Source organism: Cebidichthys violaceus, unplaced genomic scaffold, assembly GCF_023349555.1.
Source record: "Cebidichthys violaceus isolate CVI_PGR_0920_01 unplaced genomic scaffold, fCebVio1.0.p SCAF_25, whole genome shotgun sequence".
Lineage (NCBI taxonomy): Eukaryota > Metazoa > Chordata > Actinopteri > Perciformes > Stichaeidae > Cebidichthys > Cebidichthys violaceus.
In genome coordinates this window covers 5,668,225-5,690,796 of record NW_027176428.1, presented here as the reverse complement: position 1 = coordinate 5,690,796, position 22,572 = coordinate 5,668,225, and the positions used below count along the sequence as shown (strand labels likewise).

General features: G+C 42.9%; 1 protein-coding gene across 3 annotated transcripts in view; it reads left to right on the top strand.

Moving 5' to 3' along the window:
* Positions 1-2,164: 2,164 nt before the first annotated feature.
* foxp4 (forkhead box P4) overlaps positions 2,165-22,572 on the top strand; it is a 93,809-nt gene continuing 73,401 nt past the window's right edge. For all 3 annotated transcript variants that reach the window (XM_068720028.1, XM_068720027.1, XM_068720029.1), the window contains exon 1: positions 2,165-2,715. The gene's annotated coding sequence lies outside the window, so the exon portion shown is untranslated. The remainder of the gene's footprint in view (positions 2,716-22,572) is intronic.

The window sequence follows — 22,572 nt, the reverse complement described above, 5'->3', positions numbered from 1 at the left end:
ATTAAGCCAGGGAAAACCTTGTAGTACAGCCAACCCAGCTCATGTAGCCACTTATGTTTTAATTTAATTACCTGTCCACTTTGATAATTATTCCCCCTGATTAACAGGGAGAGAAGGGTTCCTAAATGGGAATAGGAGACGGGTGAAAGGGCCAAGCAGCGTTTTTCTCCTTTCAGCGAGAACAAGAATGAAGGTGTTGACTTAAGATGTCCAAGCCAGCTCTTATTTTGATCCGGTTTCTTACTTGGCCCTCTTCAGCCCGGCCTGGCTCAGCTTTATTCAGACTGTGCAGAACACACATTCCTTCTGAGTTTCCCGTGCTCTGTTTAATTTTGTCATTTTATGCATCCATGAGCCAAAACAGACAAACAACAACTAACAAATCACGGCTCTGCAAACAGGCCGGGGTGATTGATATCTTTAGTAAAAATGTCAACAGTTACACAACAACAAGCACAAGGATGATTCAGTCTCTTTGCTCTCTATTGTGCTTCTCTACATTCAGATATTGGATTCAGGTTGTATGTCACTATAAAGATTTTAAGTGAACTTAATTTAAATAAACTTTCTTTTAATAATACCTTCTCCTTTTGTCGATCAAACTTGAAACTGCACCTTCATGATAACAGCCACTTAAAAAAGCATCACTCATCACCATCCAGTTGCTCACATTAGCACCCGTCACTTCTCTGGAGATTTATTAGAGATATATAACAAAGTGTTCCTGGAAAAAAAATTGTCAGGCTCAGAGGAGAGATGAGTAAGTAAAAAAACATTATAAACATATATATATATATATACAGTATGTTGATTTTATATATTGAAAGTAAGGTTTACATTTTGCCTTGTCATTTGCAAGTGTTGATTGTAAAAAATAGGTTATTTATTATATGTATATATATATATGGATAGATAGATAGATAGATAGATAGATAGATAGATAGATAGATATATGGATGTTCATATACACTCGCACACACAAACATATACCCACAACATTCGCAAACAGACACACACAGACACACGTATTTTAGTAGTATTGATTGTGCTAATGAACATGTTGTGATTTACTGCAGTCGTGGCCCATTGTTGGGTGGTACTGTGATTGACTGCCATCATTTTCCAATGGTAAAAGCTTAGATAGAGAAAAGGCATGAGGGCAGAATACCATTTAATGGCCAAAGCAAAATTATTCCACGATCTTTTTATGAGTTATGGCACTCTTTTTTTTCCAGTCACTTTTTTTTTGCAGCGACAGGTATGATGTAATTTCCAAATTTCATCAGAGACAGTAATCTCAACACTGATTATGCTGTCAATTAGTAAATGAATGTGGTGGTGAGGGGGAAAAAGGTGGTAATAACTCTGCAAAAGGAGTTGTCAGGCTTCCAAAATACATAAAGGACGTAGTGAGATAGGCAGGCACTAAAAATTGTCCAATCACAATATAACTGTCTATTTGCAAAGTAAGTGTAAAACAAGGGTGAATCCACTGAAACTGATTTTAGGCTTATTTTTTATTTGTGGAATACAGGATTTCTTAGGTTGACGTAATTATTTTTGACATAAATCGATAAAGGCTTCTATGCATGTGAAAAAGATGAAAGTTATACCACAACATCGTCTGTCCAGAGCAACAACAACAAAAAGATATATGAGAAAAATATAAGATATTTATCCTTTTTTTATTTAACAGTAGGCTACAACAAGTGTAAAGCTGAACAATAAGGTGAAGAAAATCAAAATGTTTAATAGTCGACTAGTTTAGTTTGGATGATGGTGCTTTGTTGACGGTTTCTGAGCTCAAAATCTGTGCAGAGTAACATCTGTTCTTCTCTGCCTCCACAATAGCACAACTCAGCCGGGATGCAAAGAGAGGTCAAAAGATCAGTGCCTTCCCCTCACACACACACACACACACACACACACACACACACACACACACACACACACACACACACACTGGGAGAAAGAGAGAGAGAGAGAGAGAGAGAGAGAGAGAGAGAGAGAGGGCGATAGGCTCTACCTCTCACCGGCTGCTGTTTTCCTTTTATGCGCCAGGGCTTTACGAGGATAGGGCAAGCGATGAAAACGCGCACCTGCTTTAGAGGCATTACGGTAGCGCAGCAAACTGTCCCCCTCGCAACACACACACACTCCACACTCGTACACTCACACAGCCCTAGTGATTCAACCCTGATTTCCAGCAAACGAGCAAGCAACAGACGGGATGCCAAAAAGTGAGGACCGGTGGAAGGGTTGTTCGCGCTGAATGAGCCTCTTGAAGAGATAGCGAGGGGAAGCAGACGCAACAAAACAAGACGAGAAGCTGCGCGCTTTCTCCGCGGCAACTTGCGCACAGTGCCAGAGTTTTAGCGGCAGTATTGTTCTGACTTCACTCCAGAGGGGCCACTCCGAGGAGAGAGGACGCACACAAAAGGGAAAAGGAAAGGACTAACGAGCACGCTTTGTCGTTTAAAGTAATGGCCGTGCGGTCTTAGATCCTAGAATTCTCTGTCTCTCCCTCTCTCCCCTCTCTGTTTCTTTCCATTTTTTTTTTTTTTTTTAAATATTTTTCGTCCCGTCGGCTTGTGTGCCCCTTTGTCGCCGTGAGAGAGAGTGGACGCGCCGGGGGTTTGAGGAGCAGAAGCGGGGCTGTCCACATGGTCCAACCACTGGCGTGAAAGTTGACTTCTTCAGAAAACAAGAGAACAGGTTGATGCATTATCTACACTTTCCTTTCCCCCTTTTTATTTGCCTTCCTCACTCTTTCCTCGCTCTGTGCTTCCATTGAAACTCTCTGATACACACGTTAGTCTACCAACAAGACATCGAACTTCAACTTTTTCATCGCACATTGTTTGTGAAACTCCTCCACGCGAGACTAATAATAAAATAGTGTATTATAAACAGCTTGGCAGACTCGGGAGTCTCTCCTCTTTCGGACTTCCCTCCGTCCATGTTTCATTTGAACTTTCTTTTCATCGGATTGTTGAACGCTAAACTTATCAGCCACGTATTAAAATCCACTTTGAAGCTTTCATCTATTCAATTTCTACAATAGCGAGCCGGTGGAATAAGTTTCCTTCTATTTCTTCGCTATACTTTAAACACGTGTTATATACCGCACAGAGGGGAAACTGAAGTTTATTTGAAGCGACGTTTGTTTTAATGTGCAATTTCTTTGAACTCATTAAAAAAAATTAAAAATAAAATGTTCATAGCAGAGTTTCGTGGACTGAGAGGCCGCTGGGTTTTTTTTTTTTAGAAATTGTCGTTGTCGGAAGTCCTTGCTCATGAGGCAACAAAAAGTTTGTCTCGTAGGTTTGGACTAACTAAGATGTCGGGAGGGGATTTGATTGGAAGCAACAAGCTTAACTTTGCGTGCCCGTAAATAACCCCTGTTAAGGGATTTAATAATAAACACTGACGTTGGTTATGTGGTGATAATTGTACTCTCTCGTGTGTGAATGCTTTGTCATCGCGTTGTACCTGTTTCGCTCCCAGACGTTTAGCACTGTCTTTAAATTCTTAAAGCAGTTCAAATAGTTTAATTTAGTTTTTGATAATTAAACAATAACGTTTGAAATAAAAAAACAGGACTTTGCGCCCCTCACTGAAGATAATAGACCCCCTTGTTTTAAGAGAGAGAAAAAATGCTTTCTTGTGGATATTCAGGGGACAATACTTTCTTTTCAAACTATTTTGACTTTTGAAATTGGAACCGCGTTTTGTGACCTCGCTGAGTTCTGTTGCATTTTTCATATTGACTCACCGGATTAAATACATAACAATATGCAGCTCTAGGTCTTAACAGAAGGACGTTGAGGAGTTGTCCATAGTAAAAGTTTAACGGATACTATTAAAACTGATCTAATCTGTAGGGTTGTAGACTGATAATTAGTGCATTATAACACTGATGCGTCTTTTTATATTTCATAAATTAGATACTCTGCATAAAATAAAATAGACCTGTTGTACTTTTGATGATACAAAATATGCCCGCATGTACAGAGCTGACTTTGACATGATTATAAAATTGAAATTAAATATGAAATTGAGGGGGTTGAAGTCTGTACCAGAACCTCTACATGACCCATGTTTTTCCTTTTCTTTTTTGCAATCAACAACTGCCTGAAAACAGGCCTGCACCACAGAGGAACATGATCCCTTCTTCTTAGAGAAAAGAAAAAACTTAAGACCTGTTCTATATATTTTTTTTAAATCGCATTAATCTCAATGAGATAAACAGTTCAAATTCCCGTTCGAACCTGTGTTACGTCAACTTTGTTGTGAAAATTAAGTTGCTGTCCCCCCCCCCTAAAATACATCTAATCAAATTTGAAACATCAGCCACAACATTCCCTTATGTCAGATGGACTCAGGTCCCGCGTGATGGAAAGCTGCAGACAAAACAAGCGCGAGAGATGAAACGACAATTAATTGCTGTTAGTTGTCTGTCAGTGAGAGAAAAGCATACAGGCCGTGTGGGTGCACACCCTGACACGGGCATTATTGCCCCGTGATTGATGGGCGCCGGGGCATTTGGCATAATTAATTTTATTTACTGTGTCCTCTCTCTCCTGTTGTGTGCCCCCCCCCCCCCAGCCCCCCCACAACCCCCACCTACCCTCACCCCCACCCCCCCACCCCCACTCCTGTCCTCTGTGGTGGCATTTCCGCGACGCAATGACACACTTTTAATTGCACTTTAATAGAAGATCCAGCGGGAATGAAAAAACTCTTCATCAGGTTTTATGACCTTGTCACATTTCTGGTGTGATACAAGAAAGCAGGTATTTTGTGGTGGCTCCGAGGTCCTGTTGTAAAGTGAATGCAGAATTAAATAAAATTAGAATTAGAATAAAATAAAAAAAAAACACCAAAAAGAATTGCACATTCAGTTGTAGCCTTCATCAAAATCTGCTCATTCATGTTTTAGTGTTCACACATGCTCATGCAGCAATTTATTTAAATAAGCAAAATTAGATCAGAATTTTTAAGATGATGAATTTGCAAATTTTAGCAAAGACATAAGAAGCTGAATGTATTTTATTTGCATATCAGCATACCTGTATCATTTTAATAATGTTACAATAATTGGCCTCATTGCATCCCAGGTCATTCTTTTCTATGTGCTAAATTTGCTAAAATGATTTCCCAGAAATATGGAAAGAAAAAAAATAATTCAGCCAGTTTTGACTTTGTTTTTAAATATCTTGTCGCTGCAAGTTCTTTCAACTGCTTCATTTCTCAGGCTCAGCAGCTGAGATGTCTCAGTTACTGTAAAATAATGATGTTTGGAGTCGTAGGTATGATTTCCAACAATTACTGTACAATTTAGTTATTTGTGCATTTTGATTAAATTGCCTGTCTGATAATAAATCCACAATGGAGCTCACTGCTAAATGATACGATATTTTTGTTAAATGTCTACTTCTATTTAAACACTGCAGCATTAACAGTATAAACTCACTGTAAAGTTAACATTTCTATGCTGTGCTTTGCCCATGGATCACATCAGTGACAGGCTTTTCATCGAAATATAATGGGAGACAATGATACAAAAGAGTGTTTGAGAAGCAGAAGTAGTTATTTGGGTTAAAAAAAAAACAAAGTGTACGTGTGCAGGAAGCCAGAGGTGTCAGAGACAGATTGACTCTCTCTGCTCTCTGTCGGCTATTGTGCGTCCGTGTCTGTTTGCCTCAGCATTGCCACCTTTTTTTTTTTTTTTTCTGACTTGCCTCAACACTCTTCCCTCTATGCTTTTTTCCCCTCACTTCTCTCGACAGCTGTGTCTTTTCCATGTCCTGTTTTGTTTCATTGTTTATACGAGTCGCTCATGTGCTGCTGATTTTTATCACTTTCACACTCTGTTCTTCACCAGACAATTGTTTCTGTTATGCTTACTGACACATTACTTAAATTATGATTTTCAGCTCGGTCCTGTGTGTGTGACCGCATACCGGTGTGTGACTCCAGCACATGTATGAGACCGTCTAGAGACGGGCAGTAATGGCTGTGAATCTCATGCGCTTTAAAACCCCTTCAAGCGGGATTAAAAGCCAGCAACATGATTGTGTTAGTCCATAAACTCACTCAGAGAGTCCTTACCTCCGGCATTAGCGAGTGTGAATGTATGTGTGGAAAAGTGTATATATCTGAGTGCGGGAGTGTGTGTGTACAAGAGTGCTTTTTTCTCAATTCACCTGTCCTGCTTGAGTGAAAATGGACAGTATTTGAAGTTTTAAATGTCCTGTGCGTCGGTAGCGTTGATGGCTCGCCTGTCCGTCTCTCCATCTCTCGCGCTCTCCTCATTAAAGCCCTCCTGCTATCCCAAGCCCACAAGTCTGAGTGGGCTTTTGGCTCCAAAGTGATGTTGAAGAGCACCCGTATACAACTCTGCTATACATGTCGAATTTGACCTGCGATAGATACTCGCAGGTTTACTTCTATTGCGGCACTCAGTGCATTACCTGCTTAAAGAGCTGAAATGGTTAAATTTTCAATATCCTTTAGATGGGGTTTGAGACAGGCGAAAAATGTTGCTGTGCAGGGAGTGAAAGCCTGTTTTTAAAATGGAATTGTTTTAAGTGTGTGTCCTGAAGCTGTCGTTACTGCACGGTGTGCGCATTTGAGCTGAACATGTTTGGGGCTTTTAAATGTTAAAGTGGTGTAGGATTAGATTCTCTATATGTTGAAACAACTGTCTAATTATGTGTTAAAATTAAACCTATTTTAATCTATTATAGCTCTGATTTCTTCTTTCTTCTTTGTGATATAAAATTAAAATCTACACGTCTCCATATGTAATCACTGAGTACAATTACGATAGCAATTGTGGCTTGTTACCTCTTAAAAAATATGTTAATGGTAAATAATTGACAAATTAATGGATTAAATGAAGGTGTTATCCTTCATGGGCAGCCAGCAAGTGGGGGAGTGCTCTGATTGTGTATTGAAGTGATTGACTGCACAGTGAAAGTGCCGCCACATTGCTTTAGACTGAGGCCTGATTATACATGTGGTTCTAATTGAACCTGTTATTTAGGAGAAGTTGAGGGCTGAATACTTGTGTGAGTGTGTGTGTGTGTGTCTGTCTGTCTGTCTGTGTGTGCACATAATAAATCCCACGCATATTTCAAAGATGAGATGTGTTTTCATGACGGGTCAGAAGGCGGTGTCACGCAGGAAAGTTGCAGGGCAGCAGGGAGGGGGAGCGGGAAGATGCCTTTAGGCAGTTTTTGGGAAGTTGACCACCTGTGAGAAAAAGCCGTTGATTTTGTTGCCTTTACGTCCTTTTGTGCCGTTTGAAAGAGCTGTCATTGCATACATGGTGACATCAGCCCCGCTCGCAGTCCCAACTTCATTCTTTAAAAACGCGCTTTTCTTCCTCTTATTGGTAAGACAATAATTTTTGCTTGACACAACGGTTTTAGCCTGTGGTCATTAACATCCACGTCCATGCGTTTCAGATGAGTTTCTCTATAAGTGTGTGTGTGGGGTGGCCGGGAGGCAGGCCGGCTCAGAGATGTTTCCTCGGCTCCACAGAGCACCGGCCCATTAACAGCTGATGGATGTGGTAAGGAGTGACCCAACAGCTTAGAGCGGAAGAGACTGTTTCCTACGGGCACCGGGGGGGGGGGGGGGGGGGGGGGGGGAGGGGGGAAGGGATGGAGAAAGAGATAGAACAAATGAGTGAAAGGCTGGTGGTAGAAGCGAGGGAAACGATGTGCGTGTGGCTTTTTAGGCGTGAGTCGTTATAGCCGAGGAAGCATTAGATCAGCCTCTCCAGAGTGCGCTTGGCACCTGAGGCCAGGGCTGGAGCTGAAGGAGAGGGCTGTGGCCGCAGAGTCTGGGGGGATGAGAGCACTGATCATGAAGCAAGGCAGCTGAAGCTGTCCGGTTTGATTTCACAGACAGAAAGAAAGAGTCACACAGGATCATTAGGTCAGCGGCACAGCCAGGTATAGAGCAACACGAGATGGTCGGCGAAAGCGGGGAAAAAAAGTAGCAGAGCAGCGTTGTGTGTAGAAAGTGAGAGAACGCCTGTTGTGTTTGAGGAGAGCATCTTCATGAAAAAGCTCCATCGGTCGTTGTGTCCCCTGCTAACTCCGCATTGCTTCTGACAGCTGTATTTGTGTTATGGATTTTCCTTCACTCTCTCCCGTCTCCCTTTCCTTTTCCCCTGCCTCCCTCTCTCTCAGTAGTCGGCTCTCCATCGCCTCCACCCTATGACCTTTTGTAAGCACTTCATCAGAGAGCCGTTGGTGTTTTCAAAAGCGCTGCGACAAACTGACAGGGCAGCCGTCAATCGAGCGGGGGAACCGAGGGAGCAGATCAGTGGAAAGCTTCGCTCAGAACAACAATGTGACTAAACTTTCTGCAGCACTGCTTTAATGTGTATTGAAAGGATGGCTGTGAAGGGTAGGTGACAGCTGTGAAGCACAAGACTCAGAATGTTATGGATACATGCGCACACACACACACACACACACACACACACACACACACACACACACACACGTACGCACACATCTTGCACATTTCATAAACCAACTGTGGAGAAGCGTTACAGGAGTGCTTGTACGTCCGCGGTGTTGCGGCGGTAAAAATCTGCGAGCCGGACGAATGAGCGCTTCGGTAAAATGCTGAGATTCACAGAAGAGGAGGAGCGCAGAGATTCATATCCAGCTCCATAAACTCAACTACATCCTGATTGAACTCAAATCAGTTTAGTCTTTTTCCTCGATGAGTTAATAACAACTCATAGCCTATTTAGATTTCTCTGCTCATTTCATTTGTGGCTGATTCCTGATGTGTCTTTGTGACTGCAGTTATCAGATTTACCATTAATCTGATTTATTTGAAAAAAAATTTAGTTTTTGATTTGCATCAGAGTGTTTGAATTGCTTCAACCAGGATGACTTCACATTAACATATGATGATAGGAAATTAGCATTTCAGTATTTCCCCTTGTCCCTGTTCCTTGCCATCCTGGACCGGGGGGGTAATAACCATTTAAATGCATCTCATTATGTTTTGTAATCCGTAAAGTATCGGGATGTTGGCTAACGCAGGCGAAAGTGAGGCTGGAGCATCGGTGCGCACTGCTCTTTTATGGTATTAGTATTTATGGTATTAGTTCCGGGGGACATGGGATGCCTACTTAAGCTATTAGCATGTGAGGCGCCGTGGGATGATCCATCCCCTGACAGGACGAGCTGTTAACCAGTGTTAAACCAAATCACAATAGGCTGCCTGGGTTGACGGATTGACAGATCTTGCTTGGGCCGCCCTTCTTTCCTCCTCCACTACGCCTAACCTCAGAGACAGATTTCCTTGCTTAGGAATTAAGTTTTCCCAAAACTTCTGGAAGAAATATTCACAGATCATTTTTAAGAGTAAATGTGATGAATATGATCTGGCCCATAGAAAAGGACTACATGCTCCCTTTGTCTCTGTCTTGTCAACTTCTGTCCTCCCTCCCGCTTTCTTCTTCCCCTTCCTCCTGCTGTGGCTCTCAAGGTGAAGAGGCTGTACAGGCTTTGCCCAGTGTGCTGCGGACTCTATGGCTTCTATAGTGCCCTTTCAGAGGGGGGTGCCTGCTAGAGCCGCTATCGGGAGTCTTGGAGATCGCTCACAGACGTGTGGGATTCTGTTCTGCATGTGTGTACACTTCTTGTGTGTGTGTGTGTGTGTGTGTGTGTATGTGTGTGTAACAACAATTAACTGTCAATCAACCGGTGACCCTCCACCTCTCTCCTCCTCGGTCAGAATTCCTCCGGTTTTAGGTTTTGTTTTTCAGACGGCTGTCAGAGGAAAAGAAAAGCAAACAGGTCGTCGCTTTCCCAACTTGTGTGTGTATTTTTTAGACATTTCATCGTTGAGGAGAGAACGGGCTCTGTGTCTTTATTTTTACAGATTGTTTCATCTGAGTCGTTCCCAGACAGCGATAGAGAGCCGTGTTGTTAAGTAGTTGGTGCTGGTTCATCAGCGGCCGTTTTTTTCACACTGTGGCTGCTCGCTGGGCATTGAAACTCTGTTAGTGTGTATGCGCACACACACGCACGCCTGTGTGTGGTGGGCATTGTTGACCGAGAGACATCTGCCACTAGATTATACCCAGCTGTTATCTGAATAATTGTGTAATCCCACCCCCACTCCCTCCCTTTTTTACTCCCTCCTTCCTTCCCTCACTCCCTCCTCCCCCTCCTACTCGGCTCTTTTCTTGCCCCCACATCCCTTCTTTCTCACACTGATGAGACGGAGAGTGATGAGTCTCTTCTCTGGGTGGCACTTTGGGCTTCTTCAGGAGTGATTATGAGTGTGTGTGCTTGCATGTGTGTATCTGTACGGCCCCCGGTCACCGGTCGTTGTCTGACATTTGTAGAAGGATTTTATTCCCCCATCACCCCGCACGCACCCCCCCCCCCCCCCCCCCATCCCGTGGCTCTTGGGGAAATAAAAGTAGCCTAATCCTGCCGGATCAAGATTGCTGTCCACCACAGCTTTACCAGCCTGTGAATTAGAGCCAGCTCTCATGTTCCTGAGGAGAGAGAAGACAGTGTGTGTGTGTGTGTGTGTGTGTGTGTGTGTGTGTGTGTGTGTGTGTATATATGTGTTTGTGGTGTGGGCTGTTGGCCTTTGAATCACCGTTCGCTGTTTGCCGGCAGAATGCTGGTCAGAGGGTGAGAGGAAAGGAAGGCAGAGAGCTCTGAAAAAAAACAAGAATAAAAGAGCAGTTAAAAATTAGAAAAAGTGGGAGGTGAAGTATATTTTTTGAGTATTTTGATTCTCGGCTCACCATTCAAGCAAAGGTAATTTTCAAATTATTCTAACAGGCTACATATGATACCATTCAAATATATTTACCGGTATCAGATTTTATATTTATTAAAGAAAACTTTTCTAATTGTTTTTTACGTGTGCCATAGTTTTTCATTTTCAACTTCAATACATCAATTCAAGTTTTAGAATGATAAAAAAAATGCCTTTATTTTTTCTTTCAACAATTAATTAATACAATTTTTTTGCTGGATTAAAAGAGGAAAAAACATCATTCAAATATAATGCTCTCACACACTGTTCCACTGTATCTACAAAGGCAAAACACAATGTTTTAAACACAGACATTTTTCCTTCCTTCCACGGACTATTTTGGTCAACTTGCGACGAGACGTATACAAAAAGAAAATTTGTATCTGTTTTATTTTACTTTATTCTTTTTTTTTTAATTGCATCGAGAAAGATGTTTGTGTGTAACTCATAAGGCAGCACTCACACACACAGCATGCGTGCCTGCAGTTGCCAGGGCTGCCTTCATTTCTGGTCCATGGTTGGTTGGAAAGTGTTCTTTTCCCTGTCGGAGCTCCGATAGTCACTTGCTGTGAAGGACTCAACACTCGCTGTCCCTCTTTCCTCCTCTTCGCCTCTTATTCTGTTGCACTTTCTCCTGTCCATCTACTCTGTCCTCCCTTCTCTGTGCTCTCCTCTTCTCTCTGTCATGCCTGTTGTCTCTAATTATCGTGGGTCTGTGTTCCCTCAGCCTCTTCATTACATCCAAGCTGTCATCACAGTTTATCTCCAACATTTGCTACCTTTCCTCAGGCCCCATTTCAATAGGAATTTGACTGAAATGACAAGATTCAATGCAAGACCAATCAGTAGCTCTCTTAGCAATCCCTATGAAGTTGTATTTTTTTGTCAGTGGGTGTTAAAAGTACAAAAAAATATTATTTTTAAATGTTTTAAGATTAAACAAGAAATTTTCAACTAAAAATCTTTAAATCTTTTTGTTAAGTAAAGTATTTTGCAAATAAATATTATGTAATAGAGGTGGGGAACTATTACTGTAGCACATTCACTCATACTACTAATAATTCTGACTTGTAAACTTTCTGTGTTTTCAAAGAATTCTATTCAATGTGAGTACATTTTGTGATTGTAGTGAAATTTGAATGCAGTGTTTTTGTCAGCACACCTACTTGTCCTTGTCCCTGGACCAAAAGATCACGGCCCACAGTGAAAAGAACAAACCAGGTCTAAGCCAACAAATGAAGAGGAACAAAAACAAAAACAAACAGATGTCCACTATTTCACGTATGCAACTTTCTTTTGAAGAACAATCAGCAAGTAATGGAGAAAGAACAGGAATATTTTATTCAAGGACTGAGGGCAATCATTACAGTGTTATAAGGCAGCCATTGGGTTGTTGGACTAGCAGACACCACAATGCCTATTTGCCCAGTGAAGGTCAGCAATGCCGTATGCAACTTGTAGCCCTAATCGGCAACTTCTGCTGCTGCAAGCTTCCATTGTCTAAAGGTCAGTCAGGAACAGTGCCTCAGCCGCGGAAAGTAGTCAGCATAAATGACAGAGGGGACTGAGGGAGGAACGAAGGACTAAAGTACAAAAAAAGAGGACAGGAGGGAGGGTGAGTGGCAATGAAGCCCTGGCATGCTTCGTGGTGTCAGGCAGACGTTCGGCTTCTGGGCGCTTTGTGAAAAGTTTGCAGGCAAAACTTTGCTGAAGGCTGGGTTTGGTTTGAGCAGCTCCCCCAGGGGTTCGCTCAGAGAGTGGGTGGAGGGAGGGAGGAGGAGAAGGAGGTTGGGAAGGGAAGTTGGAGAGGAAAGAAGACGAGGAGAGGGGAGCAGAGCACAGAGAGCAGGTATGCCGTCACAGTTGTCCGTTGTTACGGCGTGCAGGCCCTTAGTCGCTGATCTAAGAAACACAACCCCTGGCTCACGCCCCCTCCTTATCCCCCCCCCCCCATTTTTCCCGTCACCCTTTTCCTCCCCCCTCTCTTTCCCTCCATCCTCCTCCTTGCCGCTTTGCCTCCCTGTCGATCTCTCTCTTAGCTTTCGACAGCTCTGCGCTGTGGTTTGCGCGCTGGTTATTAACATACAGTCTGCATTAGTGGAACAGGGTGTGGGCCTATTTGCTGGTAATGAGGATAGGGGGCCTGTGCTGTATAGTAACTTGTTTGAACTTTAGTGGCGGGGTCAAGTTCATCCCGAGGAGGTGTAATTCTCTCCCTCCTCAGCCCAAACACATACCGGCACCCTGGGGGCAGGATGCGGAGGAGGAGGAGCGAACGGAGGTAGCCCTCTTCGCCCCCAAATTTGAATCTCTCATCCCCTTCTCTGCTCTCTCCTTGCTCTCCCTCGTCCCCTCTCTTCCCACAGGGTTAATTGAAGGGGAAATTGATAGTTCTGTGCGGTAATTGTGGCTTTGACAATTCTCTGTCTCCCACGAAGAAAGATGAGGGCAGCTGTACCAAAGACAGGATGGCGTGTTGTAAGAGAAAAAGAGCGAGAGAGAGAGAAATGGGAAGAGAGGCAGATGGAGGAGCAAGAAAAGCCCCCCCCCCCCGGTGCGGGGGGGGGGGGGGGGGGCTTTTCCTCGTGGGGGGGGTTTGACTCGTTGATGAGGGAGCGTGTTGAGGGAGCGTGTTGAGGGAGCGTGTTGATTGGCTGATGACGAGCAGAAATTTCTGCGTAACTTTACCAGCCAGGCTCTAATAATCATTCAATTCATTATTCAATCAGGGCGACTCACCATACTGCTCTGTATCCGCACTGATTCTCCTTTTAATTCTTCTTCTGAACCCCCTCCCTCCCTCTCCATTCCTCCCATACCTCCCCGAGGAGTCGGGGGATGGACAGATGAGTGGAGCGCACTGTATCTGTTCGGTTCTGCTCTGCTGCTCGCTGAAGTAGGGAGAGACAAACTTATATTCTACTGATGCCAGTGCTGAATGGACTCTCTGCCTCCCTCTCTCCTTCAAGAGGGGCTTTTCTTTCCCAGGGGGCAGAGCTTTATAATTAGTCTTCTTCCAGAAATAGAAAACTAGTTTTCTGAGGTGAAGTCACCCTCTGATGTGCAGTTTTTAAAGCTGCAAATTTCAATTGATACAGCACCAAGTAAAATCTATATCACCACCACCAACTGCCACGTTGTCTCTTTGGAAAAAAGTATTACCAAAATGAAATGAATAGTTTTTGGTCAGATAGACATTTTGTTCCTGTAGTAACAGCAGGTCTTGTTTTAGCTCCTGGCTTAGTTGTTTAGTCTCAGCTCAGACCACCCCAAGGCTGTCACCCAGGCAACATGTGTGCCAGTTGTCTTTTTATATTTGATTTTCTTCATCGTGTACTAAAACTTGTCAGTGTATTCATTTCTCCCTCTGACTTTATCTCTGCCATTGGTTCTGTTTTTCTGCCCTGTTATTCCCACCTCTCGCCCCCTCCCTTACTCCCCTCTGCCTCTCCTCACCGCTCTCCTTTCCTCTCCCCCTTCCCTCTCCTTTCGCTTTCTCTGTCAGTTAATGAGAATGTGTTAACGAGAAAGAAAGATCTATTGGGTATAGCACAATTTATCAGAAAGGCAGAGGTTTGGAAGAAAAAAAAAGGCGGCGGGCCCTTCAAAGAAGTCCTATTCTTGTGGTTGTGAATGTTAGATGAGACAGTGAAAAGTTCCCCCTCTAACGTCATGGTGTCTGAACAGAAGAGAACAGAACCGTTCTAATCATGCCGCGCAGAAAAAATGACTTCCAACCCGATTTAATTAACTGATAAGAAACGGCTTCAAATTAATTTTTCAAGGATGTAAGATTTTGATTAAGAAACTCCTAAAAGAAATAGACGAATAATCATTTTTTTAATCAACTTACTCAAATGGTAACTGGTTAATATGATAATTCTAGCAATTAGGGCAAATATTGTCGAGCAGCAGTTTCTATGCATCCTGTTAAAGGAATTATAATATCTTTACATCTAATTATCATGGTTATTTAATTTTTTTGTATGGCTACCTCTCAATTTTACCATTCGTTTTTTCATCTGCCATTACAGGGATAATGAAATGAGAAGTTGGAAAGTGGAATAAGATGAAACTTTTATAAGGGCCAACCTGAATGGGGCTTTTCACGCACCGTGATTGGATAGATATTTAGGCAAAGGGAAAGGGGAGTTGTTCCGAATGACATTATTTCTGCTGGTTTTACATGCAAAGCTGAGATGGATCTTTAGATGTATGATTCTTTTATTTCGTCAGCAGATTAAAGTAGCTAATAGCTCCTGGCTTCTCTGTGTGCCGCCTCTCTTATTCATAAGCAGGTAGGCCCGGCCGTGAATATACCATTTCTAATCCACAAAGTTTGAAATCATCTATTCAGTTAGAAGAGAGAAAAAATAGATTCAGCTTTGATTGGAGGAATGATTGGGTTGTTCATCTGCTAGTGGCCATAAAATAAAGATAGATCTGTGTGTGTGCGCGTGTATGTGTGTGTGTGTGTGTTGCCGTAATTGGACAGGTATTGTAGCGGAGGTGAAGAGGGGCCAGTTGAAGGGGGGGGGGGGCAGAAAGAGCTGGCAGGGGGTCCGGAGCTTTAGGAGAGCCGCAGAGAGACAGAGTTCCTTACTTCAAAAAAGCCTTACAGCCTGGACAAACGCTAACCCCGTTCACATACCACTGCATCGCACACACGACTCCAAACTCACATACGGTGGCTCTTTGCCTCTCATGAGATGAATATCCATCCCCTCTCACACTCCTTTCTCTCAGAGCCTCTGCTGTATCCCTCGTTCCCCGCACGCCGAACATCAGTGGAGTCGTGCGTTCAGAGGGAAATATTGACAAAGCGCTTGGAGAGATGGAATGGTTCCTTTAATTATATGCTGCTCTTATGATGCATGGTGTTTCTGTCTGGCTGCTTCCACACACCAGCACACACACACACACACACACACACACACACACACACACACACACACACACACACACACACACACACACACACACAAAATGCACATGCACACTGATCAGCTGAATAGGTATTCCTGGCACAAACCCACTGTATTGAGCATACATATTCAATTAGCAAAACGCATTAGCAAAACTTGGCATTTGTTGTTGTTTTTTTTTCACCCCTCCTTGCTCGGAATTAATGGTTTTGATATGCTAATTAGCGGGTAATTTAATTTCAAAAGGCCTCAATTAACAGCAGCGTTGTGGACACGAGGAAGTTAAGCAGCGTAATCTAATTTGCATTAGTAACGAGCAGGGAGTAATTAGTCTCTAATTAGCCACTTCAGACAGCACTTGTGTTTACTTTCCTAATGAAGTGGAGGGTCTTTCTTTTTTTTACAGGGAAGCCTGTGTGTGTGTGTAAGTGTGTTTATGAGTGCGTGTGTGTGTGTGTGTGTGTGCGTGTGTGTGTGTGTGTGTGGTTTAGGGAGTGGTGTTGCTGGCACCAGAGGGAGAATGACATATGGCTTACAGTTTGGCTCCAGTTACACATGGGCACCCCCAACACACACATACACACAAACAAACACAAATGAACACACATCGAGGTCAGACCCTGCTGTCTTATGTGATTTGGCGCCTACTCACAGTAGTTTTCAATCCATTGAAACATCTCCATGAGCTCACTTACACACGCCACAAGGGACTGATTGTGTGTGTTTGAGGGGTTTTATCTCCATAGTGTTTCCCCTGGTATTCTTTTTTTGTGTTGCAATAGCTTGCAATATTTTCATATTTCCTTTTTCTTTGTATGCCCAGGCACTTACTTTCCAGATTACATTTTTTTAAAGTATGAACTGTTGTGTGTGTGAGTGATGACGTTACAAACCGTGGTTGCTGGCCGGCCTAATGCAGGGTTTATTTCTGGGATACGGTTGCCTGTGTTGACAACGTAGCAAAACAGAAAAGGAAAGACAGACAGATAGATCGATGGATAGATGGATAAACAGACAGCACACTGTTCTATTCCTTTCATTGCTATCACTGACATGTTCTGGAAATATATCCTAACCAACACTCAAGGAAATAGTTGCCAAATTAAATCAGCTTTTTTTCTGGGATGACCATTCCAACAGTTGGAAATTTTCCATTTGCAGCCGTGTCAAAAACAAGTTGAAAACAACAGGCTTCCTCCTGGGCTTTTTTTGGGAAGGGAGATGGGGTGGAAGGGTTGCAGGGGGAGCAGCGTAGCGGGGCTTAAGTGGGGGGGGGACAAGCAGCTGCCCTATTAGCCCAAATCTGTTGTTCAGAGGAGGTGGGAGGAGGGTGGAGCAACACCACTGAATTTCCACAAAGGAAAGCACACACTGTTTTCTTCACTTTGTGTGCAAAGAAGGCTCAGTTCTCAAATTATGCCACAAATTAATGTATTTTTAAACCCAAACACCTCTTCTGGTGTAGAACTTGTCTTATTTTTACCCGTGATCCAGTGTAAAGGACAGAGGAGACCATGGGGACCCCATTAACTGACAGCCCCTCTGATGGGAAGGCATTTTTCTAAAGGCTTTTCCCGAACCTTCCTTGGGAATAATAAGAGAGGTCAGAAAGTTGGGTGACTTCCTGCTGCAAAGAGCGGGGTCAGAGTGCCGGTTGGCAGAAGTAGTCAGCGCTCAGCGGACATGACTTGGAACACACACGCTCTGAATGGACGGCAACAAATAGTAGAACGTGTGTGATTTACACACACCGAGAGCAGAAGCTGGAAAGAATTCAATAAATATAATGAATGAAGGCGCTACAGTGATTATGAGCCTGTTTCCAACACTGACCTCTATCCCAAGATGCACATACACACAAATTTATAGGCACAAACAGCCACACATATGCACGTACACACACAAACACTCACACGTACACAGCCATAAATAGGCAACTGATTTACAAATGAGCTGACCTGTGTGTTGGCCTTGCTCTCAGATAGGCTCACACCCCCGCCAGGATGCATAAATCACAAAGGACATGCATATGCATGAGCATCTGAGGAGGTGGGATAAGTGTGTGTGCATGTGTGTGTGAGCACCAGCCAGCAGCAGAGTTTGTATCGATCATTGAGGCTTAGTTAAGTGCCTTTTATTTCATTGAGTTAAAGTTAAGGACCGTGGACAGGCCTTTCTCTCCATGTGTGTTGCCTTTGAATGGAGAGAAAGCAAGAAAGAAAGAAAAAGAGGAGAATGGACTCTTAACTGTTCTTTTTTTCCTATTTTTAGTGGCATCCAGGGATAGCACATCACATTAATGGAACCTAGATGACATTTCACGTCTCTTCTCTCTCTGGAAGAAGTGGTTTTGGTGTTGGACCTTTGCCTGATGTGTGTGTGTATGATGTGAGCTGCTTTAACCTCCTCTTGTTTTATGGACTTATACATGGCTCTGGATCTCACTGCTGCTAGATTAATTTACACACCACTCACACATGCTTGCCAAATCTCTCTCTCTCTCTCTCTCTCTCTCTCTCTCTCTCTCTCTCTCTCTCTCTCTCTTCTTTCCTCTCTCCTTTTCTCTGAGGACAGAGCAGAAATTGCCTGGTGAGGTAAATAAATTACTTCCATCGATTGCTGTAGTTGAAGAGTGACTTTATCACAGTTTGACTTGTCCAGATACAGATCAGCGCGTGACAGCTTGTGTTTTTTTATGTGCCACTGTGTCTGAGTGTGTGTGACTTAGTTTACATGCATTTGTGTGTGTGTGTGTGATGTGTGTGGGCTGCGAAAATCTGTGTAAAATCTACCTGATGGGTATCTCGATATATTAAAAGCTATTGCTGGTGCTTCTCTGTATTATCCATAAGCTGTGTGTGTGTGTGTGTGTGTGTGTGTGTTAGAGGCCGCCATGTGCATATTGAAAAGCAGATTAACTAGGCGTGTATTAATATCTTCAGATGTTACAGCCCACCTTGTGACCAGGTGGGTTGTTGGCTGATTGGGTTTATCTCTCTTGTTGTTATCCATCTGCACTGGTCACTGAAAGGAGCTGCAGATAGATGACTTCATGATGCCTACCTCTGAGTCTCTATATTTCATCTACATCGCTGTGTGAACACAGCAATTAGTGTAAAAACTTTCGGCACACCTTAACCTCCATGCCCCAGATGTCGCTTCATGGAAAGAGGTTAAAAGTTCATCAAAAGCGTCCAAGTGCAGAGGCTGTGTGTGTGTGTGTGTGTGTGTGTGTGTGTGTGTGTGTGTGTGTGTGTGTGTGGGTGTGTGTGTGTGTGTGTGTGTGTGTAGCAGTCTGGGACACATGCTGTTTTAATAGACGCTGTGCTGACGTTACTGCAGGGGCCAAGAAGCCACCGTTAAAAAGAAAGGATTTGGAAAATGAGCGAGAAAAGGCCTCATCTGTTTGCATTAAACAGTGGAAGAACTGACCAGTGAAGGAGCAAATGAGCGGCAGACGGCTAAAAGATATCTGCTTTTCTGGCTTTGTCCCTCGCTTCAGATTTCCCTCCCTCATTCTCCTCATTTTAATCGAACTAGATCGCTCAGTATGCTCCTTTTGTTTTGTACCTCTTGTTTTATACCACTTATTTTACTTTTGTCCCCGCATTGTGATAAATGAATGGCATTCGCTTTTGTCTTTGACTAAATGCATCAACTAATTAGCTATATTTTAGTTCTGTTACATTAAGTCTACTAAAGTTATTCTTTTAAAATATGAAGACATTCAAATAGAAAAGTATCTCAAAATCATATAGATATAATGAGGAACAAAAAACACGCAAGCAGGCAAACGTTTTGTTTTTAGTTTACACTGGTCCTCATGGTTTATTCTGACCTGTCTGCCTGTCATCTACACTATCAGGTTCTTTTCTGCATCAGATGCTCCTGATTTGAGAATGAATTAGGCAGCTTGGTGGCGTCAGGGTTGGGATTTTGGGTTTGTTCGCTAGCTATTTTAGTAGCTAATTACTGAGGGGGACAGTGTTAATTGGAATTCTCTTAGATAATGTGAACTCCTCTTCCCCTTTTCTCCCCCGCCTCCACCAGAGTTTAATAGAAAACCACAGCACTTGGACCTCTCCCTCACAGTCTCTGCGTTTCTTTCCTTAATTTTTTTATTTGATGTTTCTGACAGTAGCTCAGCTGATGCATTTGGGGACAGAAGATGTTAATGGTCATGTTGGCGCTCTGCATGTGCCGACTATATACTCTGTGGTGTGAGCTGTACTTAAACGAAGTGACATGTAGTAATCCTCTCAGACTCAGGATATCAACTCCTTTTCTCTCCCTGACTAGCATCCTTTTACCTCTCACAGGACACAAAATGACAGAGACACGGAGCTCAGCGACATTTCACACATGGAGAAATAAGCAAAGGACAGGAGACTGCATTTCAAATGGAGAAAAAAAAGAGCTGTGGTTCACAGAAAGATCCTCACGAATGCATGATTTATGTTGTATTGCATTTATAGTCTTTGAAAAATAAGTAATGAAAAACATAAATTTGATAAAACTTATCTTGAGGGCTTGCTTAATCTTTTTTTTTATTCATGTATTTTATGCTTAACTTATGTTGCACTGATAATGAACAAAACTGGCCTAACCTGCATTTTGACTTCACACTTTCCCCATAGCCTGGGGCGCTGAAATGCTAATTCAGTGGTGCGCAAGTAGGGGGATAAAAACACAAAAAAGTGATTTTAATTTTAAAGAATGTTTGAAATGAAACAATAGTTGCATTTGGATGTTGTTTTAATTGGAGCGAATGGCTAGATAAACAGACTTTGGTTGCTGGCGTAGGAGCACACACTTGGGGGTCTTTCCATATCTGTGCTCTGTTTAAAAATTAAAACCAGCATAAAGCAGAGAGGGAGCAAAATTAATATACAGGGAGAGAAGACTAATCAGAGATCTGTGGTTTCATTGTAATTCTTCCCTCGTCTTAAACTGTGACAAAAACATTATTTAACATCTTTACCTCTGCTTCAGCCACTCAGAAAGGCTCGGCGCACACACAGAAGACCTTACAGTATTTTAATATCACTGCTTGTATATTCTAATCCTGACACCACTTGAAATATAATTCCTTCTTCTATTTTAAATCACGGATGTGAAATTGCATTAAGGCAAGAGTGTGTGGGCATGAAAGCAGGGATGTTAAATGGACATATGAATGCAGGGGTGAATCCTAACCTATTAAGTACTTTCCTTATTATTTCTGAAAGTGGAGCGTGATAATTAGTTTGGTAGAAATCCTATAGCAGGGTGGAGGTATGGGTCTCAATAGTTGAGCCAAATTAATTTCTTCTGTCACCTTGAGCATATGTTCCTCTTAATAGGTTTAATTTATTTCACGGTGATTATCTTTTTTCTTCTTTTCTTTTTTTTTTACCACTTGACTGTGATGCACACATTCATGGCAAAAAACCCACTTCAACCCATACACGTGAATGGTATATTCATACCTAAATATGATGGAGAGCCGCACAGCGTCATTACAGCTTGGCTCTCTGAGTCTGTGTGATCTGAGCGATGGCACTGTGCCGTTTTCCCAGGGGTCCCTACTGCTGCGGCCCAGTTGTCATGTGATCCATTTGTCTGGCTAAGAGCTCTGTTTTTCTCAGGAGTCACTCCAAGTCTTTTTAGTCCTAAAAGTTAACAATCATTCCTGATGTTAAATCCATCAGGAACCTCCATGTGCCACGAGGTCGCTTTAATAATCTCCCCCGTGTATGTGTGTGTGTGTGCTGAGGGTAGGTCGGACCATGGGAAAGTGGCATACCTGAGCGGATTAGAGAGATCCCAGAGGACAATTTTGCGTGGGACAATAATCAAAAAGTAATTTCTTGTAAATTCAAACACATTGAATGTAACACCTAACACAAGCAGAGCTTTTTGTATCTAAAAGAACACAGGTGTGAGTGTGTTTAGTTTTCGGCATGAGTGTGTGTGTGTGTGTTTCCCCCCCCCACCCCAATATGTATGGTTTGTTTTTGATCTAGCAGGGATCACTCTAGTTGCCCTGTCTGGTTTCAGCTTACACTGGTAAATTACACCCAATCACTGAAATTACATCCCAAAGACTGTGTGTGCGCCTGTTTGTGTGCTCTCCATTGTTGACGTCATCTCACAGAGATGTACTTGATGTCAACTTTGATTAGGCAGAATGAAGTCCAACTGTTTTTGTGTTTTTGTCATTTAGGGGAAGTAAAATGGAAATGCAGCTGTTTTGTGTATGTGTATGTGTGTGTGTCTGTAGTCATGCATCACACAAGTTTGTGTGTGTGTGTGTGTGTGTGCGTGTCGGCGGAAATTGCTGTGCTGTGTGTGGCGGGGAGTGTGTAAGAGTGGTTGTCAGCTGGTAAGCAGTAAAGACTCGGTGCGTGGCGAAGCTGATGGGCAAAGTCTCTGTTTTCATTTGAGCAGCTACAGTAAGGGAAGCTTGATGGGACAAAACTCAGACAGAGAAGCTGTAGTCTGCCAATTAGTGCACCAGATGTCAGTTATTGTTGGACTAGGATTATGGCAATAACTACAATTGGCCAACGGTTATGAGCGTGTGTGTGTGTGTGTGTGTGTGTGTGTGTGTGTGTGTGTGTGTGTGTGTGAACTAACTCCACTGTGATAGATTTTAAACAATCTTCTTTTGGGACTTGCTCCTTTCTTTATTACTCTTCTGGCACCTGTAATGTTTTTCAGAATCCTGTCTCTCTTTCTGTGTAGTTTTTCAGCATTTTGGAAATGTAAACACTTCCAAAATACATCCAGATGTTTCCAGCTGTGCTCCGCCACCACAAACACTGGGCAGGGAGTGTGTGTGTGT